Here is a 24176-nt window from a genome sequence, read left to right as displayed (position 1 = left end):
CGGGAGCAGGTAAGTATGTCATATTCACCTGTCCTCGTTCCACACGCCGGGCGTCGCGCCATCTTCCCGGCGTCTCTCTGCGCTGACTGTTCAGGCAGAGGGCGCGATGACGCATATAGTGTGCGCGCTGCCCTCTGCCTGATCAGTCAGTGCAGAGAGACGCCGGGAAGATGGCGCCGAGGAGCTGCAAGCAAGAGAGGTGAGTATGTGTTTTTTTTTTTTATTGCAGCAGCAGCAGCACAGATTTATGTGGAGCATCTATGGGGCAACGGTGCAGAGCACTATATGGCAGAGCTATGGGGCAACGGTGCAGAGCACTATATGGCAGAGCTATGGGGCAACGGTGCAGAGCACTATATGGCAGAGCTATGGGGCAACGGTGCAGAGCACTATATGGCAGAGCTATGGGGCAACGGTGCAGAGCACTATATGGCAGAGCTATGGGGCAACGGTGCAGAGCACTATATGGCAGAGCTATGGGGCAACGGTGCAGAGCACTATATGGCAGAGCTATGGGGCAACGGTGCAGAGCACTATATGGCAGAGCTATGGGGCAACGGTGCAGAGCACTATATGGCAGAGCTATGGGGCAACGGTGCAGAGCACTATATGGCAGAGCTATGGGGCAACGGTGCAGAGCACTATATGGCAGAGCTATGGGGCAACGGTGCAGAGCACTATATGGCAGAGCTATGGGGCAACGGTGCAGAGCACTATATGGCAGAGCTATGGGGCAACGGTGCAGAGCACTATATGGCAGAGCTATGGGGCAACGGTGCAGAGCACTATATGGCAGAGCTATGGGGCAACGGTGCAGAGCACTATATGGCACAGCTATGGGGCAATGGTGCAGAGCACTATATGGCACAGCTATGGAGCAACGGTGCAGAGCATTATATATATGGCACAGCTATCTATGGGGCAACGGTGCAGAGCATTGTATATATGGCACAGCTTTATGTGGAGCATCTATGGGGCCATAATGAACGGTGCAGAGCATTATATATGGCACAGTTTTATGTGGAGCATCTATGGGGCCATAATGAATGGTATGGAGTATCTATTTCTAATTTTGAAATTCACCGGTAGCTGCTGCATTTTCCACCCTAGGCTTATACTCGAGTCAATAAGTTTTCCCAGTTTTTTGTGGCAAAATTAGGGGGGTCGGCTTATACTCGAGTATATACGGTAATCAAAACGGAGACAAAAAAAGGCATGGTAAAAAAAAAAAAAAGCAATGAAAAACACAAGTAACCCAATTTAAATAATAGGTGCGGAAATTCTGCAGCGTCAAAAACTCCTAAAAGCTCATTGTGAGAACATAGCCTGCCTTAAAGGGTTGTCCACAACTGGGCCAACCCCTTCTCACACCACACTCACCTCCTGTGCTGGCGCCGTTCGCGCGGTATCAGCATTTTCTCTTCCAGGGTTGTTGTGACATGTGACCCCGGCGCCCACTCAGCACTAGTGTCACTGTCCTGTCAAACTGAACATGAAGAGGACGTCCGGGCTGCAGCTGATCGGAGCCCCCCTGAAAGTGAGTGCTGACACTGAGGGAATGGCGACAGCACAGGAGGCGAGTATTAGTTTCTTTATTTTATCGGGGCCAAGCATGGGTGTGAGAAGGTGCTGTCCAAGTAGTGGACAACGTCTTTAAATGGTATTCAAGGCGGTGGCAAAGGACTAAGAAGCCATGTAAGGCTATGTTAACACGTTGCGATTTTTGCTGCGTTTTCTGCTAGCAAAACCGGCTACAATAAAAAATCATGTGTTGCTGCATTTTTGGTGTGCCTTGCGCATGCTGAAAGTTTAGTATCCCCCCCCCAACGCACTCAAAAAAAAAATAAAAAAATCATGATGCAACTTTCTTTTGGTTTTTGCACCAAAAACGCGGCAAAACCTGATACCTGCGCTTTTTTGCACTTACTCATTGTTTCCTAGGGGGTGAAAAAACACTGCAAAAACGCTCAAAGAAGTGACATGCAGCAGTTCTCCAAATCAGTCAGGAAAATAAAACCAATGTGTGTGCATGAGATTTCTGGAATCTCATAGGTTTTGCTGGTACTGTAAAACGCAGCTTTAAATTTGCATAAAAAAAGCGCAGCAAAAACGCAACGTATGAACATAGCGTAAAACAACTCCTGGCCTTTCCTTATCAGCAGAGAAATTCTATCGTGCCTTCAGACAAGGTTCAGACAGCAGTACATAGTGACGCCCACAGTACACAGTCATTCTAAATGCTCTTCATGCCAGGAAAAAAAAAAAAAACACATGTAAAAGTCCTAACATCAGCCTAAGGCACATACACAAATACTGATGAGCACAGTGTGTCAGAATCATTAGTGTAGGTGTTATTACTAACCGTCTATGATCATCACCCTGCAGAGCGTCTCTGAGACTATTACAGAGGGGGCCCTGACAAGCCCCCCCCCCCCCCCAATAACATTTAGCAGGCAGCATCCAGCTCGGATACATTACAATCATTGAGCAGAGGATAAAGTTGGTGAAGTTAGTGGCTGGCAGCGGCACGCTGGATGCAGCAGACGCAGTGCAGGTCCTGCAGGAGCTGACACAGCTCACCATCCGTCTGACAGCACAATTATACACAGTGTGGGGATGGCGGCATTTTGATGACCGTGTGCAGTTACTTTTTGGGGCCAATATGGCTTCCTCGTTGGCCTAATATTCCCTTCACGTCAGCAGCTACACTGTGCGCATGGTTAGCAAGATCCATACAAGCACACACCCACACGGGACACATCTGATGCATTCAGGATTTACAGCATATTTTACCCATTGTAGTGCATGGGTAAAATCTGGGAATAACATTTTAAAATTAAGTCAACATTGCCCCCTTTTAACCCTTAAATGGACACTATCACTAGCATTTCCCACCTAATCAGAGGGCTGCATGATGTAGAGACAGAGACCCCTATTCCAATGATATGTCACTTAATGGGTTGCTTGCTGAAGTTTTGATAAAAATCACTGGTTTATCAGAAGATTATCCCCCGAGGACTGGAAAACCTGCTGACAGGTAGTCATCCATATTCATGAGCGCTGTATAACCTCACCACCAAATAGCAGCTTTCTGCCTACTCACAGTGCACACAGAATCAGTATTGTGGGTGGATTTATACAGAGCTCAGCCTTCAGAGAACTGCTAGCTCTGCAGCAGATAAAGTGATTTCATCAAAATAGCGGCAAGCGGCCAAGTACGGTATATAACATTGGCGGAATCAGGGTTGCTGCCCCTGTATCGTGTTGCTCCCAAATTGAGTCATAAAAAATGGTGACTGATTCCCTTCAAAAAGGTTGTGTAGAATTATTCTTTACTTCATCCTACAACTGTAGATGTAGAGAATTAACACTTTTTTTTTAATTATTATACTCACACTCCGCAGGTCCTGCACTTACTCAGCAACATCACAACTACCAAACGGGACCGCTGCAGCTAATCATTAGGCTCATAATTAATGCTGAAGTAGAGGAAATGAGTTGCTAAGCGCAGTGATTGACTGCAGTAGTCACATTCCCTTTTGTCATGGCTTCACAAGCTGCACACGGTTAAAGCCCGCAGCAGTGGCAGAGGCGCAGCACTGGATAGGGGGAGGTTAGGAAGCGGCTATGTTTGCTGTTTTCTAAGTCTGCATGCCTACGTGGATCTCATTCATATTGCACCCTTTGCATTGCAAAATTGCAGCACCGGTCAACTTAGACTGCAGATTTTCTCTGCAAAGTGGAGGGGAGATTTTTTTTTTTTTAAGTAAAAAAAAATTCATTTCAACCCTTAACCACAATGTAGCTACTATGATACATAGCGTATACGACCCAGATGTACATACTCTAAATAAGTATCCACATTGGGTAAAGTGGTGGCTGAATGCTCGGATAAGGCTACTTTCACACATCAGGTTTTTGCCTTCAGGCACAATCCAGCGAGGTTTGAAAAAAACGGTTCCGTTTTTTTATCCTGCCAGATGCGGTTTTTTTTTTCATACAGTTGTATTAGTGCCGGATTGCGCCTGATGGCCACATGATTCATCCGTTTTTTGCCGGATCCATCACAAATTTCTATTCCGGCGGATGGAGAAAACGTCCATAGGAACGTTTTTTCTGTCAGGCGAAAAAACACCCAGCGACGGTTCCAGCGATAAACGGATGAAACAGATGTGAAATGACAAATCCGGCATCTGAATCCGGTTTTCCAGGCATATCTCTCACTCTTCCCAGGAACAGGAAGTACAAATTGTATGCCTGATGAACAAAAACTGATCCAGCAAAAAAAAAAAAAAAACAGATCCGGCGAATCAGTTTTTCACAATTTGCACCGGATACGTTTTTTTTTTGTTTTTTTTTTAAATAGACGGATTATGCCTGAAGGCAAAAAGCTGATGTGTGAAAGTTGCCTAAGCCATCACTATATGAATGGTGAGGGTCCAGCCTCTGGGACAACAACCCACCCTGAAAATGAAATGCGGATATTGTATGTATCACACTCATGTCTTCTGCAAGACAAGCCCTCTAAGGAATTTGTAGGGTATGTGCCCGCAGCATCTTTTTTCAGGCAGATTCCTCATGGAACAGAAGCCAGGCATTAAAAAAATTATGTTCCGCCCTTTTTAACCACCTTGGGCTTTGAAAACCATGAAGAGGCCAAAAAGTGACCTGACCATTGTTCAAACTATTTTGTATGCAAAAATTAAAAAAAAAATAATACTTAAAACCACGCTGGTGGGAATGTTGGTGAAAAAAAAAAAAAAAAAAAAAATCAGGAAGAGCCCCACTAGCATTTTGTTCTCCTGAAAAAAAAAAAAAAAAAAACCTATTTGGATACGCCAGTGTCTATAAAACGACGTGCACATACCCATGTGCACAAAAAAAAACCCCATGGCCTCTTATTTCCAGAAACCTTTGTGGACAGAGGTGGCGCCGTTTTTGGAAGCACGCAGCCATGCTTTCATGTCCAACACAAATTACTGACATTTATGTTCAATAAGGAGTAATAAATAAATGTGAGTGATAAATTAGGAGTGGCTAACAATTCTTCTCGTCTGATGGAGAGACTTTTGTGCTGCATTATCGCTGGGTGTCAGCCCCGGCAGGCGCTCGGCCGCTGATGTCACCACGCTGCTATTTAGATAATGCAATAAGGTGATATTGAAGAGTAAATAATGACAGGTTGGGATATGTAGATCGTGTGTGACAAACATTGTGACATAAGAGCCAAGAATAGAAATAAAGCCGGCTGATGGAGTCGGATGGATGGACGCTGCACTGCACATGGTTGCAGCAATGAAGGTGGACCGCTCCCATCACGAACGTTATTCTACAATAACAGTTTTGCAATTTTCCATTAAGAAATGTTAATAGGAAAGACGCCAGAGGAGAAAAAAAAAATGTAATTGTGAAATTTCTACACAAATCACATATGCTAAACCACGAACTGTAGCCACCAGATACACAGCGCCAGTGCCACATTTCCATAGTGGATCCTATCTGGGAGTAAAGCAGGAACATCTCGGGAAGACGCTGCCGATCATTTATTCTTGGCTTCATGGTAGGAATTGATGCCATGGAGGATACACATTAGACTCTGTTCACATCTGCGTTGTCTTTGGTTCATGACAGAAACCAGGATGCAGCGAGTGCTGGGTACCGGCCATCATTTACACAGTGGTCAGATGGAATTTATCACAGGGTCTTCCATTTCTTTTTAACATGATCTATGGCTGTAAACACACAGGCATATAATGGATCCATCACACAATACACCACTCAAACCTCTATGGGATACTGGTGTACCTATGCACTGTTCATATGAAGGCATACAAGAGAATCTGCCACCAGGTAATTGCTATGCAATCTGAGAACAGAATAATGTAGGGGCAGAGACCCTGATTCCACCGATCACTTACTGGGTTGCTTGTTGTAATTTGATAAACACCAGTTTTCTCTGCTGCAGATCTAGCTGTTCTCTAAATGCTGAGCCCTGTAACATCCTGCCAACAAGACTGATTGGCAGCTGTGTACACAATGCATAGGCAGAAGGATGACAAATGGTTGGGGTGAGGGGTTACGCAGAGCAAAAGTACTATGTGACATGAGACAACTAGTCCTCTAGTCATAATCAGCTTCTGAGAAAATACAGATTTTATTGAAACAATAAGCAGCCTAGTAAATGATAAATCACTGAAAACAGGGTTTCTGCCCCAACATCACACTGCTCTTAAATTACACATAAAAGAACTACTGACTGATTCCCTTTAAGCCCTTAATGACCTCCAATACTTCTTTTTACTGACCTGAGATACAGGAGAACAGCATCCCCATACAGGTGACAGTCCTCTAGCTATCAGATGTACAATATAGCCAACTTGCTACATCAGCCACAATCAGTGTTGGCACCGTCCATATCTGTTTAACCCCTTAGATGTGGCTGTCAATAATCACTACATCATACAAATTGTATGGTTAACTGAGTTTGTGGGCTCCCTCTTAGGGTACCGTTACACAAAACGATTTACCAACGATCACGACCAGCGATACGACCTGGCCGTGATCGTTGGTAAGTCGTTGTGTGGTCGCTGGGGAGCTGTCACACAAACAGCTCTCCAGCGACCAACGATGCCGAAGTCCCCGGGTAACCAGGGTAAACATCGGGTTACTAAGCGCAGGGCCGCGCTTAGTAACCCAATGTTTACCCTGGTTACCATCGTAAATGTAAAAAAAAACCACATACTCACATTCCGGTGTTTGTCAGGTCCCTAGCCGTCTGCTTCCCGCACTGACTGACTGCCGGCCGTAAAGTGAAAGCAGAGCACAGCGGTGACGTCACCGCTGTGCTCTGCTTTTACTTTCCGGCCGGCAGTCAGTCAGTGCGGGAAGCAGACGGCTAGGGACCTGACAAACACCGGAATGTGAGTATGTGGTTTTTGTTTACATTTACGATGGTAACCAGGGTAAACATCGGGTTACTAAGCGCGGCCCTGCGCTTAGTAACCCGATGTTTACCCTGGTTACAAGCGAACGCATCGCTGGATCGCTGTCACACACACCGATCCAGCGATGACAGCGGGAGATCCAGCGACAAAATTAAGTTCCAAACGATCTGCTACGACGTACGATTCTCAGCAGGGTCCCTGATCGCTGCTGCGTGTCAGACACAACGAGATCGTATGGATATCGCTGGAACGTCATAGATCGTACCGTCGTAGCGACAAAAGTGCCACTGTGAGACGGTACCCTTAGACTCCATCAGCACCCTGAGATCATGATTGGGTGGTCCTGATGTTTGCCATGGCAGTTCATGGCCAAATAGCGGCCTTTAGGTGGTAAAAATACACTTTGTTTCCTGTCATGCCACTTTGCATTAATTCCTAAAAAGCATTGCAAGGGTTAATAAACTACGTGAAAGCAATTTTGAATATGTGGAGGGGTGCGGTTATTAAAATGGTATCACTTTTGAGGGTTTTCCAATATATAGGACCCCAAAAGTCACTTCAAACCTGGATAGGTCCCTAAAAAATAAATTTTGTAAAATTTCCAGGAAAAAAAGAAAAAAAAATTACTGGTACATTTTTAAACCTCCTAAAACGCTAACAAAATAAAAGAACATTTTACAGATGGTGCTCATTTAAAGCAGACATGAGGTAAAAGTTATTTATTAATGTTTTTGTGTGGTATGACTGTCTGGATTAAAGGGATAATCAAAGTTTGAAAATGGCTCATTTTTACATTGTAGTCAAATTTCAGTTTTCTTTTTTTTTTTAATAAACACAAACATATCAACCTAAATTTACCATAATCATAAAGTATAACGTGCCACGAAAAAAACAATCTCAAAATCACTGGAATTTGTTGAAGCGTTCTACAGTTACTACTATAGAAAGTGACACGGGTCAGATTCTAAAAATGTTGGCCCAGTCACTAAGAGGTTAAAAACAAATGGATCGCATGTTGAAATATCAATTTTTCGATCCTTATCTGCCCCAACTGTTGGGGGGTATAAAAGGAGTATAGAACAAATCTGTCACGGCAGCGGTATCTCCGTGCTAAATGCTTCATATCTGAATAGGATTCAATTGTTCAGATTTATCAATGTGTCATAACAATAATATCTTCTGTAAGAGGCAGCTGAACACTGCGGCCGATGACGTGGAGCACGGAGCGGCGTATAAACATGTAAAGCTGCGCTCAGATTTATCACAGATCAGCAGCCTCATAACTTTTTCCAATCGTTGATGACAACCAAGTGTTCACTGAAGAAGAATTATACTTAACGGGAATGATTTATAGCGTGTGATCAATCAATAAGCGACTACTCAATGGGCCGCGGAGAAATACGATTAACCACCATTACACAAGGCTCCAGATCAGAGTCTACACTTTACAGGCACTAAGGCTTAAAAATGGTTACAAAAAATAAAATTCTGTAAACATATCTCTTGCAAGTACAGTGCCGAGTAAAAGCCCCCAACGTAATGTTACTAGACGGCACATCATGGCAGCAAAATCATGGGATACCCCTGTGATACGTGATGAACGCCCTGCGAGAGGTCAGGAAATAATTCCGTTTATAATGGGACATTATTAGTTACAGGGATATGAAATATTCATCCCAGTCTGAAGAGGCCGTTTGGGGCTTGCCTTTCTTCGGGTGTGGGGGGAGAGCATTGAAATTATTTTTAAACGAATGGGAAAACCTTAACATTTTCCATATGATTAATCAGATTATTTTTAGTAGTGGGGCTGTGAAGGGTGAACCTTTTACATTGTAAGAAACACAAACTACATTAGACACCACAAGTCAAACTTTTTGGCATCGTTTTTAATTGTGTGATGCTATTAACCACACAACCATCACGCGTGCTTAACATCTGTGCATTTAGTGGAGCACATAAGCAATATGTGTCAGACACAGGCTGTACCCAGGTTGTAGGGTTGGAGACATTTTAAAGCAATTGATGTCGGTCAAGTTAAAGTGGTCGTTCAGCAGACGGAAAATATGTTCCACTATGTCTGAAGTGACAAAATAAAGAATCTTACTGTCATAAAACCTGCCTTGATGTCCTAGTTTCAGCACCACAATCCTGCCAACGCCTCTTCTGCATGGGGCACAATACAGTTAGAGATCCTAGTGTTGGCATGAGACCAGCGGCATGTATAAAGGAGCAGTGCTGTGGAATATGTTGGCATTACAATAATAAAAATTACTATTAAATTATTATTATGGCTGCTTGACTCATTTCAGTAGCCAATGCATAAACAGAAAAGGGGCGGGACTGGTGCAGTTAAATGAAATCTACCACCAATTTTTAGCTTTGTAATCTGAGAGCAGCCTGATGTAGGTGCAGAGACCCTGATTCCAGCGATATATCACTTACTAGGCTGCTTGCTGCAATTTTAATAAAATCAGTGTTTTATCTTCTCCACAGGCTGAGCCCTGTATAACCCCGCCCACATTACAGATGGTGTTTACAGAAACCTGCCAATCAGAGGTGGCGGTGGGGTTAGACTAGATGGCAGCTGGTCAAGAAGTCCTCTAGCAATAATCTCCGGCTGATAGAACTATGATTTTTTTTTAAGCTACAGCAAGCAGGATAAGTAGTGATACATCACTGGAATCAAGGTCTCAGTCTCTCCATCTTTACGATTAGGTAGCTAAAAACAGGTGACATTACCTTTAAATATCCAATAAGCTGACATAAGAGGGCTGGCTTGTTCACTTCAGTAGCCAAGAAAGCTCATCTCTCCATCAATGAATCGAGTTTAGCCAACAAGCATAGCCCTCGATACACATTACTGGTCACATGTAGGCACACATCTCTCTAAGTTGAGATGGCAGGATGGCAAGAGCAAGCATTGCAACTAGGACACATTTGGAAACAAATGAATATTAGTAAGTGTCATATACATGTACAGTATATCTCATTGCAAACACATAGAAACATATTTTTGCTTCACTATGCAGCTGGTATGAGTTATTAATCTGTGCCAGGAATGGTTCGTGCACTATGAATACGTCCCAACTCCTTTACTAATCGAAGATTAATATCAATAATCGTTTTCTACAGCCAAAGAGCAGAAAGTCAAGGACCCGTGGCAGCTGTAAAGCGACAACTCTGTACTCTATTCTAGGACTACAGATCAATAAAGAGAGTGCAAACAGTGCTGTCCACACAGGCAGCCATGACACATGGCGGTGCATTTCCAGGCCAGGAGTACAGGCTGAGCCCGCGTGCGGCTGATTGCACTGGATCTTCAGGTTATTATGAAATCGCTTAGCTTTTATAACTTCTTATCAGGGAAATACTGTTCATGTAACTCCCCATTCCAATCTTTAAAGTGAACCTGTCAGCACCTCCCACCCCATAGCTAGGGCTAGCCCGTTTTTCATTTCCTAACCTGCTGTACAGAGGAGAACTGAGTTTTATCATCAGATTTAGAGCCAATGTAAATTATAGTTGAAGGCGTCCTCAGCTAACAGGAAGTTCCAGCATTCCCCACGTGACTCCACTAAGCCTCCAGGGCTCATCATAGGATTTGCTATGCCCTGTCCATGATACAAATGAAAAATGAATTTAGTTTTTTTTCTACAAATTTTGACAGACTACAACCAATAGTGAGGCCCAGATCACCATAGAGAAAAATAGCTAGGCAGAGCCCTAGCATGCCATCAATGTACCTGTAAAGCCAGAGCATTGAGGTGGTCTCCCACACAGGACCCCCGTTATCATCCACATGTTAGAGGACCTCTTGCTCTGCAAGAGTCAGCAAGTCCACATATATAAATTCATGGGATTGACATCTGTGTAAGTACATATCTCCACCTGCAGTATAATTGTCTACTATTGGGTGCGGAATACAAGAAACACTACACTAATCTCCCGAACGGATGCGGTTCCTCCGATTTCAGAGTTGTGGCCCCACCAATCACAGAGCAGAGTTAGCTCTGCTGGGATACCACTGTTAAGGCTGTAATGGTCATATGACCGGTGGGGGACAGTGCTGAGAGCAAAGGAATGGACACTGTCCAGGAGGTCATTATAGCACTTTTGTTATGTTGCACCCAAGGGCTTTTAATAAAGGGGCTAACCAGAAGTGGCCAGGGTAGGGTGGGAGATCTGTCAAGGTAGCACAGACCAGTAACTTGGTGCAGCAATCAGGACGTCATACCTAGAGCCACATAAACAAGGTCCAGAGGGGGCGCAATGGCAGGGAATAGGTTTTATTTCACCTTATTTTGCCACACGTGCAAACCCCTTTATAGTGTGCAGCGGTACAAAATCCCGCCGCTGGGGTACCTTCCCTTACCAAAAAAGGATGTCATCTATTGTGATCTAGGATATCGGCGGATACAATTGTTTATCTAAAACCAATGAAAATTAAAAAAAATTATCCTCCAAAAAATTCAGCCACCGGCAGTGATACAAAATCACAGCTTGTGTTTTTGTAAGAGTTGTAATTCTATCGCATATAGCAGACAAAGAAAAAACTACTTTCTAGTTCTACAAATAAAAAAAATAAATAAATAATGCAAGAAAACAATATCCGCAGCAGACAGGAGCCCAGCTATATAAATACTATATCTGCAGCAGACAGGAGCCCGGCTATATAAATACTATATCTGCAGCAGACAGGAGCCCGGCTATATAAAACACTATATCCGCAGCAGACAGGAGCCCGGCTATATAAACACAATATCCGCAGCAGACAGGAGCCTGGCTATATAAACACAATATCCGCAGCAGACAGGAGCCCGGCTATATAAACACAATATCCGCAGCAGACAGGAGCCCGGCTATATAAATACTATATCTGCAGCAGACAGGAGCCCGGCTATATAAATACTATATCCGCAGCAGACAGGAGCCCGGCTATATAAATACTATATCTGCAGCAGACAGGAGCCCGGCTATATAAATACTATATCCGCAGCAGACAGGAGCCCGGCTATATAAATACTATATCCGCAGCAGACAGGAGCCCGGCTATATAAATACTATATCTGCAGCAGACAGGAGCCCGGCTATATAAATACTATATCCGCAGCAGACAGGAGCCCGGCTATATAAATACTATATCCGCAGCAGACAGGAGCCCGGCTATATAAACACAATATCCGCAGCAGACAGGAGCCCGGCTATATAAATACTATATCTGCAGCAGACAGGAGCCCGGCTATATAAATACAATATCCGCAGCAGACAGGAGCCTGGCTATATAAATACTATATCCGCAGCAGACAGGAGCCCGGCAATATAAACACAATATCCGCAGCAGACAGGAGCCCGGCAATATAAACACAATATCCGCAGCAGACAGGAGCCCAGCTATATAAATACAGTATCTGCAGCAGACAGGAGCCTGGCTATATAAATACTATATCCGCAGCACACAGGAGCCCGGCTATATAAATACAATATCCGCAGCAGACAGGAGCCGGGCTATATAAATACAATATCCGCAGCACACAGGAGCCCAGCTATATAAATACAATATCCGCAGCACACAGGAGCCCAGCTATATAAATACTATATCCGCAGCACACAGGAGCCCGGCTATATAAATACAGTATCTGCAGCAGACAGGAGCCCGGCTATATAAATACAGTATCTGCAGCAGACAGGAGCCTGGCTATATAAATACTATATCCGCAGCACACAGGAGCCCGGCTATATAAATACAATATCCGCAGCAGACAGGAGCCCGGCTATATAAATACAGTATCTGCAGCAGACAGGAGCCCGGCTATATAAATACTATATCTGCAGCAGACAGGAGCCCGGCTATATAAATACTATATCCGCAGCAGACAGGAGCCGGGCTATATAAATACTATATCCGCAGCAGACAGGAGCCCGGCTATATAAATACAGTATCTGCAGCAGACAGGAGCCCGGCTATATAAATACTATATCTGCAGCAGACAGGAGCCGGGCTGGGCGCACACAGGAGGATGAGAGTTGTAGTGCTCTCTGGGCCATATGATGCCAGGTGACGTCCATGCTCACGGATCTCATGTGCTACTGCTGGGTGCCATGTGAGGCAGCATATGGTGAGGTGCGTGCGTTCTATTGTCCTCTGTTGTCAGCCATCAGTGGGGCTCTGCAGTGCGGGCGGCGCCTGGACGGTGGAGGACGGTGCTGGGGGTGCGGGGACATGAGGGGACGGGGCGGCTCCGTGGGCCGCTCTCACCTGCTCGCCGTCAGGTCTCGGCCTGCTGGTCTCGCAGTCTCCGGCCTCCTCCTCTCTCGGACTCTTCCCCTCGGCTGCTCGGGTAGGCGGGCGGCTGTCAGGCGGGAAAGGAGGAGGAAGAAGAAGGAATACTTCGGTCCGTGACGACGGGAATAGGAACCAGACAACACGCCGTGCTCTGCCCGCAGGGGAACAGCCGAGGATACGCTCAGGGAGCAGCGGGCGGCACTGGAGGCGGTGGGTGCTGGCGGCAGCGGCGGGACGCCCGCAATTATCACTACAATTTCTCTATCCCGTGAAAAGGAGGAGGACGTAAAAAAAATCCCGAGACAGTGTAACTTCCTGCGCCCGCCGGAAGTCCTGCCTCCGTTGTCTCCACCTATTGGCGGTTGTGAAGGGGGCGGGGAGAACGCGGCGGCCTGGAGCGCACTGCGCCTGACGCAGGGAACCGCCGCTGACGTCACGGGGAAGTCCGGCGGCGCTGAAGAGGCGGAGTCTGGCTGCAGCTAGGATCTCCTCCCTCTCCAGCCCATCCTCCTAGCAACAAGTGACGCGAGGAAAAGTGATTTATTCATAGGTGGATGCGGAATAATCGCATCCTGCTCCCTATAGGTCAGGGGTGTCAAACTGCATTCCTCGAGGGCCTCACACCATGCGTGTTTTCAAGATTTCCTTCTCATTGCACAAGGTGCTGGAATCATTCTGTGCAGGTGGTTAAGTTATCACCTGTGCAATACAAGGAAATCCTGAAAACATGACCTGTTTGCCGCCCTTGAGGAATGCAGTTTGACACCCCTGCTGTAGGTGCTGCCCATCACTGGGCTCATGTCAGTCTCCCCTCTGGCTGGTGTCACTGTCACTCCAGGAGAGCTCCCAGCAGAGTGTCTGTCTGCCTCCCGCTCTTCCCTTCTCCATAGAATTTTATAAGCACTATCATTTGATAGTCGGTTACTCTTTAACCCCTTCACGACCGTAGACATACTCAGTATGTGTTGCTCGCCTGGTGCTTAGTGACCTCAGACTTACTCTACGTCCTTTGGATGTTGAGGGCACACATGCTGCGCACGTGCAATCACCGCCGATGTTAGCGGATTCTGACAGCTGACACCCACCATTCAGTACAGGAGCGCTGCCCGCGCCGCTCCCGGTGCTTTAGCCCCATAAATACTGCAATTTCAGTATTCAGCGTGCACAGGGAGGGAGCCCCCTGTGCTCTCTGATCAGCGCCCTCACGGCAGCATCACAAAGGCCTGATCATTGCCATATTGACCCGATGTTATCATGACGATATCCGGAGCACCAGACTACGACAAGCCCCTCAGACCATGCACAGCGCACGGTGTCGGGCAGTGTCAGAGAAGCACTGACAGTTATGAGCCATTGCATTGGATTATATCTGCGATCAGGCTGCTGAAAGTGAAAGCCCCATGCTGGGACAAAATAAGAAAGTAAAAAAAAATTGCACAAATATTTTTTTTAAAAATCACAAAATAATATACAGTACAGACCAAAAGTTTGGACACACCTTCTCATTTAAAGATTTTTCTGTATTTTCATGACTATGAAAATTGTACATTCACACTGAAGGCATCAAAACTATGAATTAACACATGTGGAATTATATACTTAACAAAAAAGTGTGAAACAACTGAAATTATGTCTTATACTTTAGGTTCTTCAAAGTAGCCACCTTTTGCTTTGATGACTGCTTTGCACACTCTTGGCATTCTCTTGATGAGCTTCAAGAGGTAGTCAACGGAAATGGTTTTCAATTCACAGGTGTGCCCTGTCAGGTTTAATAAGTGGTATTTCTTCCCTTATAAATGGGGTTGGGACCATCAGTTGTGTTGTGCAGAAGTCTGGTGGATACACAGCTGATAGTCCTACTGAATAGACTGTTAGAATTTGAATTATGGCAAGAAAAAAGCAGCTAAGTTAAGAAAAACGAGTGGCCATCATTACTTTAAGAAATGAAGGTCAGTCAGTCCGAAAAATTGGGAAAACTTTGAAAGTGTCCACAAGTGCAGTGGCAAAAACCATCAAGCGCTACAAAGAAACTGGCTCACATGAGGACCGCCCAAGGAAAGGAAGACCAAGAGTCACCTCTGCTTCTGAGGATAAGTTTATCTGAGTCACCAGCCTCAGAAATCGCAGGTTAACAGCAGCTCAGATTAGAGACCAGGTCAATGCCACACAGAATTCTAGCAGCAGACACATCTCTACAACAACTGTTAAGAGGAGACTTTGTGCAGCAGGCCTTCATGGTAAAAGAGCTGCTAGGAAACCACTGCTAAGGACAGGCAGCAAGCAGAAGAGACTTGTTCGGGCTAAAGAATACAAGGCATGGACATTAGACCAGTGGAAATCAGTGCTTTGGTCTGATGAGTCCAAATTTGAGATCTTTGGTTCCAACCACTGTGTCTTTGTGCGATGCAGAAAAGGTGAATGGATGGACTCTACATGCTTGGATCCCACCGTGAAGCATGGAGGAGGAGGTGTGATGTTATGGGGGTGCTTTGCTGGTGACACTGTTGGGGATTTATTAAAAATTGAAGGCATACTGAACCAGCATGGCTACCACAGCATCTTGCAGCGGCTTATCTATTCCATTCGGTTTGCGTTTAGTTGGACCATCATTTATTTTTCAACAGGACAATGACCCTAAACACACCTCCAGGCTGTGTAAGGGCTATTTGACCAAGAAGGAGAGTGATGGGGTGCTACACCAGATAACCTGGCCTCCACAGTCACCAGACCTGAACCCAATTGAGATGGTTTGGGGTGAGCTGGACCGCAGAGTGAAGGCAAAAGTAACAACAAATGCTAAGCATCTCTGGGAACTTCTTCAAGATTGTTGGAAGACCATTTCCGGTGACTACTGTTGTGAATTAGACTTTTTGGCTCCCTCTTGTGGTTACTAGTGATATGACTCTGGGATTGTCTTTCCTCAGTTTGGCACCCACCTGGGTCGTTAGTCCAGGGGTGTTGCTATATAAACTTCCTGGATCCTTAGTCCAGTGCCTGGCATCGTTGTAATCAGATCCTTTCTGTTTGCTCCTGTCTGCTGGTCCGGTTCGTGCAAAATTAAGTTAAGTCCTGCTTCTTTGTTTTTTGGTTATTTGCTTGCTCTCATTTTTGTCCAGCTTGTACTAAATGTGATTCCTGACCTTGCTGGAAGCTCTAGGGGGCTGGTGTTCTCCCCCCGGGCCGTTAGACGGTTCGGGGGTTCTTGAATATCCAGCGTGGATATTTTGATAGGGTTTTTGCTGACCATATAAGTCATCTTACTATATTCTGCTATTAGCTAGTGGGCCTCTCTTTGCTAAATACCTAGCTCATTCTTATGTTTGTCTTTTCCTCTTACTTCACCGTTATTATTTGTTGGGGGCTTGTATCCAACTTTTGGGGTCTTTTCTCTGGAGGCTAGAAAGGTCTTTTTTTTCCCTTCTAGGGTTAGTTAGTTCTCCGGCTGGCGCGAGACGTCTAGAACCAACGTAGGCACGTTCCCCGGCTGCTGCTATTTGTGGTGCTAGGATTAGATATATGTTCAGCTCAGTTACCACTGCCCTATGAGCTAGTTTTTTGTGTTTGCAGACTTAGTAATTATTTCTGAGACCCTCTGCCATTGGGGTCATAACAGTATGCCAGGCCAACATTGAATGTTTAATGCATTGCAGAAGTGGGATAATAAGAAAGGAAATTCTGAGTTTTTTTTTTTTTTTTTTCCTCTCTTCCTCCCCTTTACCTCTGAGTGGCTTGTGCTTGCTACAGACATGAATGTCCAGACCTTGATTACAAGTGTAGACCAGCTTGCTGCTCGTGTGCAGGGCATACAAGATTTTGTTACCAGTAGTCCAATGTCTGAACCTAAAATACCTATTCCTGAACTGTTTTCTGGAGACCGATTTAAGTTTAGGAATTTCAGGAATAATTGTAAATTGTTTCTATCTCTGAGACCCCGTTCATCTGGAGATTCAGCTCAGCAAGTTAAAATTGTTATCTCTTTTTAACGGGGCGACCCTCAGGATTGGGCTTTCTCGCTAGCGCCAGGAGATCCGGCATTGGCAAATATTGATGCGTTTTTTCTGGCGCTCGGATTGCTTTACGAGGAACCCAATCTTGAAGTTCAGGCAGAAAAAGCCTTGCTGGCTATTTCTCAGGGCCAGGATGAAGCTGAAGTGTATTGCCAAAAATTTCGGAAATGGTCCGTGCTTACTCAGTGGAATGAGTGTGCTCTGGCCGCAAATTTCAGAAATGGCCTTTCTGAAGCCATTAAGAATGTGATGGTGGGTTTCCCCATTCCTACAAGTCTGAACGATTCCATGGCGCTGGCTATTCAAATTGACCGGCGTGTGCGGGAGCGCAAAACCGCTAATCCTCTGGTGGTGTTGTCTGAACAAACACCTGATTTAATGCAATGTGATAGAATTCAGACTAGAAATGAGCGGAAAAATCATAGACGTCAGAATGGGTTGTGTTTTTACTGTGGTGATTCTACACATGTTATATCAGCATGCTCTAAACGCCTAACAAGGGTTGTTAGTCCTGTCGCCATTGGTAATTTGCAACCTAAATTTATTTTGTCTGTGACTTTAATTTGCTCATTGTCTTCTTACCCTGTTATGGCGTTTGTGGATTCAGGTGCTGCCCTGAGTCTTATGGATCTGTCATTTGCCAAGCGCTGTGGTTTTGTTCTTGAACCGTTGGTAAATCCTATTCCTCTTAGAGGTATTGATGCTACGCCATTGGCGGAAAATAAACCGCAGTTTTGGACGCAGGTAACCATGTGCATGACTCCTGAACATCGGGAGGTGATTCGTTTTCTTGTTCTGCATAAAATGCATGATTTGGTCGTTTTGGGTCTGCCATGGTTACAGACCCACAATCCAGTCTTGGATTGGAAGGCAATGTCTGTGTCAAGTTGGGGCTGTCAGGGAATTCATGCCGATTCTCCGCCGGTGTCTATTGCTTCCTCTACTCCTTCGGAAGTTCCTGAGTATTTGTCTGATTATCAGGATGTATTCAGCGAGTCCAGGTCCAGTGCTCTGCCTCCTCATAGGGACTGTGACTGCGCCATAGATTTGATTCCAGAAAACAAGTAAATGGGTGGAGGGCACCACAAAATGTATCAAGGGGAGGAGGGTTCACCATGGGTTTGTAACAAAACATGAAAAAGACAGCAAGACAAAAAGATCATGCCCATATATAAAGGAACACCTCCAAACAATGATAAATAATGAAAATATATATTTATTATTGGCAAAAGACCTCAAAAAATGTATATGTGTACATGCAAGGAACGATGACACAAAACATTTAAAAACATTTAAAATTGCATACAATGCAATAACATGCCTATGCTGGAATAATAGTCAAATCCTATGATAGGGAAAATGACATCCCACAAAAGGCATGCTTCTCCCCATAAGACAATCCACAAAATCTAACCACACAGTCAAAATATAGAAATAATGACCACTGAACAAAGTGGTATCAATGTTGCAATACCATGACTACCAACATGAGGTGCATAATTCCTATATAGAATGACCGCAACAATATACAAATCATGGTCAGGGAGATACAGTACAAAGGGGCCCTAAAGGAAACACGTGCCTGTAGATAGAGTCAGAAATATGACTCAAAAGATAGCTATTATGTGGTAAACACACGTGGCCTAAAAGGGAAAGGGAGAGGAAGGACTGCAAGGAATGTATGAAAGCCCAATGAAATAAACCTCAATCCCATGAAACACCCCTATCATACCAAAAATTCAAGCCCATGACCATGAATGAAAATCCGTGTGGAAAGGGTAAAGATCCATGTAGAGAGGGGAAGCAGCCTGTGGGTAGGCTCCCACGCGTATCGCCGCCCAAATGGCGGCTTCCTCAGGGAAAGAAAATTGTGTGATGTGAACGTACCGTGCAGTAACCTATATACACATTCCTAAAGACATAAAACAAATTCACCTGTGTGCAAAGAGATTGCATATGATGCCGCCGCCATATGATGCCGCCGCCATCTTGTCCATGTTCAAGACCAAAGTAAGAGCAATAAAGTTTGGTCACAAGCTGATTAAAGCGCATGCGTGCGCACATAGAGAAAGCTGTCACCCGAGCTATGCCTCCGGCTGCCAAACTGCGCAGACGCCAAAGTGGGCAGTCTGCGCATGCGCAGCATTTGTACAAAGACTTCTCCAAACCCGGAGAAGTCCTAAGCGCAGAAACATGTAATTACTGCGCAAAGACAAAGGAAAACTTATAGGCGCATACGTATTGCATATCCTAGTCCCCCATATATTATAATGAATATGGTTTGCGTAGTGATTTAAAGAAATTCATGAAATTAATTGAGCGCACAATAACCAGATGACAGCATGGCCCTATGGTATTGGAAAAAATATAAAAAAAAAAAAAAATATAAAAAAAGGAAGATAATGAACCATTTAGTATATTCGAAACCCAAGACAGGCATAATGTATTACCAGAAGTGTAACCACAGGATAAATTTGTAAAATAGATTACAAAGAGGGGTGTATGTGTATGTATGTGTATGTATATATATGTATATGTATGCATGCGTGTATGTATGTGTGTGTATGTATGTGTGTGCCATGTGTGTGCATGAATGTATGTATGTGTATAAATGCATGCGTGTGCGTGTATGTGTGTGTATGTGTGTGTGTGATGCAACACAACTGTGTGTGAAATACGTGCACTGCACACCACAAATTAATGAAATATGCAGAAACAGCGGATAATCACTGCAGAAAATGGGAGATGGTGGCTTTAAGCACTCGCGCTGCACAAATCCCGATCCACTGTGTAAGTATAATGAATTGCAGATAGGCGCGAAATAAGTTAATCAGACGCATATGTATATATAACAATACACACGCTGGCATTGGTCCTGAACCAGACATGTGCCTATAAGTAAAAATAAAAATAAGAATACGGCGCATTGAGCCGTAGAAAGGCTGAGTCTATGGTATTGCAACAATGAGAAAAGTAAAAGTTGAGTATAGACCAATAGGTGCAAAATACATAATGTATTAACATGTGTGTAAACAGACAGCGTAACTCCAACAAATTCATCTATTATAAATCATATGGATAGCTTTAAGAAAGCACAGCACAACATATGACACAAATCCCATTCAGCCATAAAAACCAGAGAAAAGGAGTTCCTCGTTCAGTCCGTTTGGTGATAAGCTTTTTAGGTTGAAAATCCAACGGGATTCACGGCGTAGTAATTCCTTCGTCCGATCACCCCCACGTATATTGCTCAAAACCTGATCCACAACCATGACCTGTATCTTGTCGCACTTGCCCGCATGATTGTTCAGGAAGTGCGATGCTACAGATGAAATTGGTTTGTCCTTTTCCTTGTCCCCCTTTGCTCTGCTGATGTTGGACATATGCTGTTGTATTCTGCGTCTGATTTCCTGGGTTGTCTGCCCAACGTAAATCTTCGGACATGAACAGACCAGTACGTATACCACATTTCTGGATCGACAGTTGGCGTATATCTTTGTTTCAATACGTTCTGGAAAAATGGAAAGCGTAATGATGTTAGTGGCAACCATATAGGGGCAAATGTTGCAACTGCCACACGGATAAGATCCCTTAAGACGGATCCCCGACCCTAGATTGGAAGTCGGTCTCCTAAAATGACTAGTGGTCAGGCAATCTTTCAAATTTTGAGCCCTCCTGGCAATCAACTTGGGTGTATCGGATATGTGAGGCCTAAGCTTGGCTTCACTTAACAATATGCCCCAATGTCTACTCAAAATGTCATAGATGTCCTGCCATTGATTATTGTAGACCGTGATTACATTGATAGATGACATCTCATCCCTGACCCTAGACTGAAGGAGACTCTGTCTGTCACTGTGCCGTGCGTTCTCAAAGGCACATGATATAATTTTATGCGGATAACCTCGCTCAGACAGACGGGTAGTTAAATCACGTGCTCCTTCCTGAAAATCAATATCGGAACTGCAGTTTCGTCTTACCCTCAAAAACTGTCCTTTTGGCAGATTTTTCCGCAGATGATAGGGGTGGAAGCTGGAAAAATGGAGTAACCCATTGGTGGCAGTTGTCTTGCGATGGATCTTTGTTTGAATTTGACAACCGGACTTAATGATTTGAAGATCCAGGAATTCAACTGATGTAGCAGAAATGGATGCTGTTAAAGAAATGTTGTATGGATTAGTATTAAGTGTAGTAATGAAATCCTCACAATCCGCTCTAGTCCCCGTCCATAGGACCAACAGGTCATCTATGTATCGGAACCAACGGAATACATTGGTCTTGAAAACCTGCAATGGGCGTACCTGTGTCTCCTCCCACCAACCCATGAAGAGGTTGGCGTAGGAGGGAGCACACCGGGCGCCCATTGCAGTACCGGAGATCTGCTTGTAAAAGATTCTGTCAAACACGAAATAACTGTTGGTCAATACGAAAGATAGAAGATCCACCAGAAACGACTGATGTCTACGGTCACCTGTGGTTTGTTTGTCCAGAAAAAACGAGATGGCTTCAATTCCCAAAGCATGGTTAATGCAAGTATATAGAGAGGCGACGTCCATTGTTACAAGCAAGGTGTTCTCAGGTATTCTCAAGTCCTGTAGCTGGCGGATCAAATGAGGTGTATCCTGGATGTAAGAACCTAAACGAGTAACAAAAGGTTGCAAAAAATGATCCAGGTATATACACGGTCTCTCATAGAGACTACCAATTCCTGCCACTATGGGCCTGCCTGGTGGCTCGCGTATGGACTTATGGACTTTTGGGAGCAAATATAAAGTGGGAATGATCGGAAAGGCCGTGGACAGGAATTTAAATTCTCTGCCATCCAATATGCCATTAGTTTTGGCTGATAGAAGCAAACAATCCAGCTTCCTCTTGAATGTAACTGTGGGGTCAGAGGGTAATATTTGATAACAACTAGTGTCATTGAGTTGTCGGCGGGCCTCCTTGATATACATATCTATTGGCCATAACACTATGTTACCCCCCTTATCAGCCTCCTTTATGACAAAGGACGGATTCTTCTTAAGTCTTGCCAAGACTTTTCTTTCCCTATGCCCCAAATTTTCGCCTTGCTGTACAAATGCTGCGCATGCGCAGACTGCCCACTTTGGCGTCTGCGCAGTTTGGCAGCCGGAGGCATAGCTCGGGTGACAGCTTTCTCTATGTGCGCACGCATGCGCTTTAATCAGCTTGTGACCAAACTTTATTGCTCTTACTTTGGTCTTGAACATGGACAAGATGGCGGCGGCATCATATGGCGGCGGCATCATATGCAATCTCTTTGCACACAGGTGAATTTGTTTTATGTCTTTAGGAATGTGTATATAGGTTACTGCACGGTACGTTCACATCACACAATTTTCTTTCCCTGAGGAAGCCGCCATTTGGGCGGCGATACGCGTGGGAGCCTACCCACAGGCTGCTTCCCCTCTCTACATGGATCTTTACCCTTTCCACACGGATTTTCATTCATGGTCATGGGCTTGAATTTTTGGTATGATAGGGGTGTTTCATGGGATTGAGGTTTATTTCATTGGGCTTTCATACATTCCTTGCAGTCCTTCCTCTCCCTTTCCCTTTTAGGCCACGTGTGTTTACCACATAATAGCTATCTTTTGAGTCATATTTCTGACTCTATCTACAGGCACGTGTTTCCTTTAGGGCCCCTTTGTACTGTATCTCCCTGACCATGATTTGTATATTGTTGCGGTCATTCTATATAGGAATTATGCACCTCATGTTGGTAGTCATGGTATTGCAACATTGATACCACTTTGTTCAGTGGTCATTATTTCTATATTTTGACTGTGTGGTTAGATTTTGTGGATTGTCTTATGGGGAGAAGCATGCCTTTTGTGGGATGTCATTTTCCCTATCATAGGATTTGACTATTATTCCAGCATAGGCATGTTATTGCATTGTATGCAATTTTAAATGTTTTTAAATGTTTTGTGTCATCGTTCCTTGCATGTACACATATACACATTTTTTGAGGTCTTTTGCCAATAATAAATATATATTTTCATTATTTATCATTGTTTGGAGGTGTTCCTTTATATATGGGCATGATCTTTTTGTCTTGCTGTCTTTTTCATAGATTTGATTCCAGGTAGTAAATTTCCTAAGGGAAGACTATTTAATCTGTCTGTACCTGAGCATGCCGCAATGCGTTCGTATATCAAGGAGTCTCTGGAGAAGGGGCATATCCGTCCATCCTCTTCCCCTCTTGGTGCGGGATTCTTTTTTGTGGCCAAGAAGGACGGATCTTTGAGACCTTGTATTGACTATCGGCTTCTGAATCAAATCACTGTTAAATTTCAGTATCCTTTGCCTCTGTTGTCGGACTTGTTTGCCCGGATTAAAGATGCCAAGTGGTTCACCAAGATAGATCTTCGTGGTGCGTACAACCTTGTGCGCATTACGCAAGGAGATGAATGGAAGACTGCATTTAATACGCCCGAAGGTCATTTTGAGTACTTGGTGATGCCTTTTGGGCTCTCTAATGCTCCCTCAGTGTTTCAGTCCTTTATGCATGATATTTTCCGGAAGTATCTGGATAAATTTATGATTGTTTATCTGGATGATATTCTGGTTTTCTCTGAAGATTGGGACTCACATGTGGAGCAGGTCAGGATGGTGTTTCAGGTTTTGCGTGAGAATGCTTTGTTTGTTAAGGGCTCAAAGTGTCTCTTTGGAGTACAGAAGGTTCCCTTTTTGGGGTTTATTTTTTCCCCTTCTGCTGTGGAGATGGACCCAGTCAAGGTCCGAGCTATTCATGATTGGACTCAACCCTCGTCAGTTAAGAGTCTTCAGAAGTTCTTGGGTTTTGCTAACTTCTACCGTCGTTTTATCGCTAATTTTTCTAGCGTTGTTAAACCTTTGACGGATATGACCAAGAAAGGTTCTGATGTTGCTAACTGGGCTCCTGCAGCCGTGGAGGCG

General features: G+C 44.5%; 1 protein-coding gene across 5 annotated transcripts in view; it reads right to left on the bottom strand.

Annotated features, from left to right (window-relative positions):
• The window catches only part of LARP4B (La ribonucleoprotein 4B), an 87893-nt gene extending 74201 nt beyond the window's left edge, over positions 1-13692 (bottom strand). For 2 of the 5 annotated variants that reach the window (XM_077268546.1, XM_077268550.1), the window contains exon 1: positions 13201-13691. The gene's annotated coding sequence lies outside the window, so the exon portion shown is untranslated. Of the gene's footprint in view, positions 1-10407; positions 10556-10687; positions 10764-13200 lie in introns of all 5 variants that reach the window. The other 3 variants (XM_077268547.1, XM_077268548.1, XM_077268551.1) reach the window with 3 other exon arrangements.
• Positions 13693-24176: the final 10484 nt, after the last annotated feature.

Source organism: Ranitomeya variabilis, chromosome 6 (genome assembly GCF_051348905.1).
Source record: "Ranitomeya variabilis isolate aRanVar5 chromosome 6, aRanVar5.hap1, whole genome shotgun sequence".
NCBI classification, from domain to species: Eukaryota; Metazoa; Chordata; class Amphibia; order Anura; family Dendrobatidae; genus Ranitomeya; species Ranitomeya variabilis.
The sequence above is the reverse complement of the archived record's forward strand: the minus strand, read 5'-3'. Positions and strand labels throughout refer to the sequence as shown.